We start from the raw sequence: 6,966 nt of genomic DNA on the forward strand, positions 1-6,966 counted from the left end.
TAACGTTAAAAAGAAGGACCTCATTAGGAGGCAATTTGGCCTAGTGAAATTGCCCAGGAATGGGAGGTTTTTTCGTTGTTGTTTTTCATGGTATTTGTTAAGCACTTACTAAGTGTCAAGCACTACTCTAAGCACTGGGGTAGATACAAGTTTTATCAGGTTAGACACTGTCCCAGTACTACATGGAGCTCACTCTCTGGGTAGGAGGGAGTTTGGAGACCTGGGCTCTATTTCTTTCTCCTCTACTTTCTAGCTGCATAACCTCAGGCACATCTTCTCCATGCCTCAGTTTCTCATTTGGAAAATTGGGATGAAATAACTGATAACCCTCTCCCTTAGATATTATGATCTCTTTGTGGGACAGAGACTATTTGCTAGCTGTTTATCTTGTATTTTCCCCGGTACTTAGCATAGGATTTGGTATATAGCAAGAAGTTAATGAACATCATCATGATTACGTGATGCCCAAATCTGATATAATGGCCATTGAAATTAGCCAGAAGTTTCTTTTATCATCATCATCATCATCAATCGTATTTATTGAGCGCTTACTATGTGCAGAGCACTGTACTAAGTGCTTGGGAAGTACAAATTGGCAACATATAGAGACAGTCCCTACCCAACAGTGAGCTCACAGTCTAAAAGGGGGAGACAGAGACCAAACATACTAACAAAATAAAATAAATAGAATAGATATGTACAACTAAATTAAATAAATAAATAGAGTAAAAAAATATGTACAAACATATATACATATATACAGGTGCTGTGGGGAAGGGAGGGAGGTAAGATGGGGGGATGGAGAGGGGGACGAGGGGGAGAGGAAGGAAGGGGCTCAGTCTGGGAAGGCCTCCTGGAGGAGGTGAGCTCTCAGCAGGGCCTTGAAGGGAGGAAGAGAGCTAGCTTGGCTGATGGGCAGAGGGAGGGCATTCCAGGCCCGGGGGATGACGTGGGCCGGGGGTCGATGGCGGGACAGGAGAGAGCGAGGTACGGTGAGGAGATCAGCGGTGGAGGAGCGGAGGGTGCGGACTGGGCTGTAGAAGGAGAGAAGGAAGGTGAGGTAGGAGGGGGCGAGGTGATGGAGAGCCTTGAAGCCCAGGGTGCGGAGTTTCTGCCTGATGTGCAGATTGATTGGTAGCCACTGGAGATTTTTGAGGAGGGGAGTGATATGCCCAGAGCGTTTCTGGACAAAGATAATCTGGGCAGCAGCATGAAGTATGGATTGAAGTGGAGAGAGACACGAGGATGGGAGATCAGAGAGAAAGCTGATGCAGTAGTCCAGACGTGATAGGATGAGAGCTTGAATGAGCAGGGTAGCGGTTGGGATGGAGAGAAAAGGGCGGATCTTGGCAATGTTGTGGAGCTGAGACCGGCAAGTCTCAGCAAGAGGTTAATAAACATATATATAGGTTATATAGCAAGAGGTTAATAAACATCCTTATTATATGATGTCCAAATGTGACATGATGGCCATTGAGATTAGCCAGAAGTTTCTCTTATTTTTAATTCTATGGCTTCATCAATCAATCATATTTATTGATTGTCATTGGAAGACAAGTTCCCTGCCCACAATGAGTTTACAGTTTAGGGGGGATACAGACATTGATATGAATAAACAAATTACAGATGTGTACACAAATGCTGTAGGACTGAGGGAGAGGTAAATAAAGAGAACAAATCCAGGTGCAAAGGTGATGCAAAAGGGAGTGGGAAAAGTGAAGAAGCAGCATTGCCTAGTGAATAATAATAATGGCATTTATTAAGCCCTTACTATGTGCAAAGCACTGTTCTAAGCACTGGGGAGGTTACAAGGTGATCCGGTTGTCCCGCGGGGGGCTCACAGTCTTAATCCCCATTTTATAGATTAGGTAACTGAGGCACAGAGAAGTTAAATGTCTTGCCCCAAGTCACACAGCTGACAACTGGTGGAGCCGAGATTTGAACCCATGACCTCTGACTCCAAAGCCAGTGGTCTTTTGCATTGAGCCATGCTGCTTTTCTAGAGCACAGGTCTGGGAGTCAGAAGGACCATTCTGATCCTGGCTCTACCATTTGTCCGCTGTGTGACCTTGGGCAAGTCACTTAACTTCTCTTTGCCTCAGTTGCCTCATCTGTAAAATGGGGATTAAGACTGTGAGCCCCATGTGGGATGGGGATTGTATCTAACTTGATTACCTTGTATCAACTCCAGAGCTTAGAGCAGTGTCTGGCAAATAGTAAGTGCTCAACCAATACCATAAAAAAAAGTGGAAATGAGGACTTAGTTGGGGAAGAACTATTGGAGGAGATGTGAATTGAATAATCATCATTCCTCATTCTATCTCATTTAACTGATCATCTACTACAGCCCAGCCTGCACGCTTCAGTCCTGTAGCACCAATTTACTCATTGTGCCCAGATCTCAACTATTAATCAATCATATTTATTGAATGCTTACTGTGTGCAGAGCCCTGTACTAAGCACTTCAGAAAGTACATTAAAATGATATAACAGACACATTCCCTGCCCACAAAGAGCTTACAGTCTAGAGGGGGAGACAGTCATGTGCTCTCAATAAGACTTTGAAGGTGGCGGGGGAGGGGGGGGGAAAGTAATTGTCTGCCGGATATTAAAAGGGCCAGATTCCAGGCCAGAGGCAGGATGTGGGTGAGAGGTTGGTGGTGAGATAGATGAAATCAAGATAAAGTGAGTAGTTTGGCCTTAGAGGAGTGAAGTGTGTGGGCTGGGTTGTAGTAGGAGAGTAGTGAGGTGAGTTAAAAGAGGGCAAGGTTGATTGGGTGCTTTAAAGCCCAGATGGGCAACCACTGGAGGTTCTTGAGAAGTAGGGAAACATGGACGGAATTGTTTTGTAGAAAAATGATCTGGGCAACAGAGTGAAGGCTGGACTTGAGTTGGGTGGAGGAAGGGAGATCAGCAAGGAGGAGGATGCAGTAATCCTAGCAGACAATGTAAATGATTGTATTTATGTAGTAGCAGTTTGGATGGAGAGGACAGGGTGGATTTTAGCAATGTTGTGAAGGTTGAACTGACAGGATTTGGTGACTGATTGAATAGGTGTGTTGAATGAAAGAGATGAGTTGTGGATGCATTCATTCAGACATTTATAAAATACTTATTATGCATAGAGCACTGTACTAAGTGCTTGGGAAAGTACAATACAGCAATAAAGAGGGACAATCCCTGTCCAGAACGAGCTCACAGTCTAGCCCGGGGGAAACAGACATCAATACAAATAACAAGACATCAATACAAATACAAAAAATTACATATATGTACATAAGGGCTGTGGAGTTGGAAGGGGGGAAGAGCAAAGGGAGCAGGTCAGAGCGATGCAAAAGGGAGTGGGAGATGAGGAAAAGTGGGGCTTAGTCTGGGAAGGCCTCTTGGAGGAGATGTACCTTCAGTAAGGCTTTGAAGAGGTGGAGAGTAGTTTTCTGGCAGATTTGAGGAGGGAGGGCATTCCAGGCCAGAGGCAAGATGTGGGCCAGAGGCTGGCAGCGAGACAGGTGAAATGGAGGCACAGTGAGAAGGTTAGCACCAGAGAAGCGAAGTATGTGGGCTGGGTTGTAGAAGGAGAAAATGGAGGTGAGGGAGGAGGGGGCAAGGTGATGGAGGGCTTTTAAACCAATGGTGAGGAGCTTTTGTTTGATACAGAGGTGGATAGGCAACCAATGGAGATTTTTGAGGAAGGGAGTAACATGTCCTGAATGTTTTGTAGAAAGATGATCTAGGCAGCGGAGTGAAATATAGACTGGAGTGGGGAGAGGCAGGAGGTTGGGAGATAATGCCCAGGTGGAGTTATAAATCCCCAGGTTATAAGTTTGTGAGACAGGGAGGATGGTGGTGCTGTCTGTAGTGATGGGAAAGTCAGAGGAAGGATAGGGTTTGGGTGGGAAGAAAAGGAGTTCTGTTTTGGTCATGTTCAGTTTGAGGTGTTAGAGGGACATCCAAGTAAAGACGTCCTGATGGCAGGAGAAAATGAGAAACTACAGAGTGGAAGAGAGAACAGGACTGGATATGTAGGTTTGGAAATCATCCACATAGAGATGGTAGTTGAAGCTATGAAAGCAAATGAGTTCTCTAAGGGAGTGGGTGTCAGTGGAAAATAGAAGGTGGCCCAGAACTGAGCTTTGAGGGACTCCTTGAGAGGCAGAGGAGGAGTTTGCCAAAGAGAATGAGAATGAGTGGCCAGAAAGATAGTAGGAGGACCAGAGGAGGACAGTGTCAGTAAAGCCATTGTTGGATAGTGTTTTTGGGAGAAGGGGGTAGTTAGCAGTATCCAAGGCAGCTGAGAGGTTGAGGAGGATGACGATGTAGAAGAGGTCACTGGATTTGGCAAGAAGATCAACCACAGCTTGGAAACCCTGAGCTGTCCACTGTATTTCTGAAAACATTGTGCATGATTAAAATTGTAAAATGTAATCAATTGAAAATTTTCTTACCTGAAACACAACAAGAAATAATTCTTGAGTATAATTTCATTCATTCTCCATATGGTATTTATTTCCTAGGGATGTGTTTGTAAAATTGTGTTTGGGAAATGAAGTCCTAAGCTAATATATGAATCCCAAAATATATATTTCCCGCATATTTTTACCACTTTCATTCAACGATCCAGTAAAGTACTCATAATGTGGTGCCATTGGAAATATTCCTAATTTTCCTGCGTGGCCCATGTTTTAATTGATATTTTTTAAGTGCTTATTATATGTTGTACTAAGCACTAGGGTAGATAAAAGCTAATCAAATTGGACACAGTCCCTGTCTCACATGGGGCTCAGAGTCTTAATCCTCATGTTACAGATGAAGTAACTGAGGCTCAGAGACGTTAGGTGATTTGCCCAAGGTCACAAACCAGAGAAGTGGCAGAGCTGGGATTAGAACCCAGATACTTCTGACACCCAGGCCTGTACTCTAACCATTATGCTATGCTGCTTCTCTATATTTATGTACAATGAGACTTTGCAAACCCCTCCTATCTTTTGTAGTAAAAGTATTTATTAAGTGATTACTGTGTGCAGAAAACTGTGCTAAATGCTGGAAGAGTGGGAAAGAGTGCAAATTAATGGGACAGTCCCAGTCCCATGGGGGCGGCTCAATACCTAAATGTTTAAGTGGGGAGAAGGATTTGGAGACAAACAAATTCAGAGTGATGAGACCTTAAAACACAACACAGCTATTATCTCCAGCTCAGCATGTCCAGGGAATGTAAGGAGCAAGGATTTTACCGGGTGTGAGGGTAGGTAGCCTTTACTACAGTGCTTTCCTTGTGGGGTATGGAGGAGTCCAGTCATGCAAGGGAGCAACTTTTGTCCCTAATCCAGCATGCCTGAAGCATGCTGGGAACAGGGACCCTCAGTGACAGGAGGGAAGGCAGTCTTTTTCCAACTCTATATTGGTATCTCTCCTCCGCGGATTCTGATTTTAAAATAATCTCAGGAAATGAAAGCAAACAACCCAGGAGCTCTAAGGAAGATGGGATTAGGGGTAGACTTGGGAAGTGAAGGAGAGGGAGATTGGTTGCTTCAGGTTTTTACATGAAATACCAAACTATTACATCCCAGTGTAAATAGTCATATTTCAGATGCAACTGGAGCATTGCCCACTAATGAAATTTTATCATTTCTACTTTCAACAATCTTCCTGTCACTTATAAATGTATGCTTATATATATCAATCTTTGTAAAAAGGGCTTTCAGCCATTTTTTTCTAGGTAATCCATAAAAGCAGAGAGCTGGAGTTTTCTTTCAAAAGTAGGTCCTTGTCCATAATGCATGTAGATACAATTCCACTCCAAATGTAACACGAAACACCCTCTAGTTAGGGAGCTACACAGCTGTAGTCTGGAAATGATAGATTCATTCATTCCATTGTCATCGGTATCCCAGGAAAGAAATACTGAAAGATGGATGGGAATGCGGTATTTTCACTCTTAAAAAGAATCGATCTGTCATGCCAAATAATCTACAATATGAAGTTGATGGACCTGTCCTCCAATTATCCTGTGTCAAGGAGCCTCTGTGCTCTTTGGAATCCATACAAAAACCATCCTCTGTGCTGTTCAAACAGTCTCCTCTCAAAGTGTCTCTCCACATTCAACTTCTTTGATGACTGGGCCAAGGGTAAATAAAAGCAGATTTCATCAAACAATCCGCTGAGAGTTTTGAAACATGCCCCTGAGAACTCAGTGTGCCCTGAACTGTTCCCAGGGTCAGTTTCAACGAGTGGATTTGTATCCAGGACACAGAAGGCTCTCCATCTGGATTAGCTAAACTCAAAGGCATTGACCTTTTCTATTCAAAAGCAGTCAAAGCAAACAGGAGCCCAGGGAAATGAAGGTAATTTTGCACTCACACTAGGATCCCATGGGGTTGCATTAAACAATTGCTAAGAACTCCTAATGTAACTATTTTACTTTTCCTTTAGATATTTCATTTATTTTTCCTCCTAGAACAGTGTATAAAAAGCTTTTGGGCTTTGTAGTTGGAGTTGTTCATTAGAACAAATTACTGGCCTCTGAAAACAATAGCAGTTTCTTCAAAAGTCACACAATCAGTTTCCAAAAGAAGATGGCAGTTCCTTTTAAATACTTCTGGTTAGCATCTAAGGATGGCTTATAAAATGCTTCAGAAGCTAGCAAGTTACATAAAAGAAACCCAGCCCCCAGCTGACACACTGACCTTTCATAGCAGTTAATTTATAATGGAAGAGGTGGCAAGGCCAGAGTGACTCCAGGCAGTGATGGCAAATGCATTATGTGAATAGCCAAGTGACAGGTTTGCAGGGGTGCCAGAGTTATAACCCGTCCATTTCAGAGGTGGCTGGGCCTTGGTCTTGAAAATACCCTGCACCAATTAAGCACAATCCCCCCTGAATTGCTGCACCCCAGATTATGTCGGACATTCATATTGATAGTAGTAAAAATTGTATTAAGTGCTTACTGTGTGCAGAGCACTGCACTAAGTA

This window comes from Tachyglossus aculeatus, chromosome 1 (genome assembly GCF_015852505.1).
Source record: "Tachyglossus aculeatus isolate mTacAcu1 chromosome 1, mTacAcu1.pri, whole genome shotgun sequence".
Lineage (NCBI taxonomy): Eukaryota > Metazoa > Chordata > Mammalia > Monotremata > Tachyglossidae > Tachyglossus > Tachyglossus aculeatus.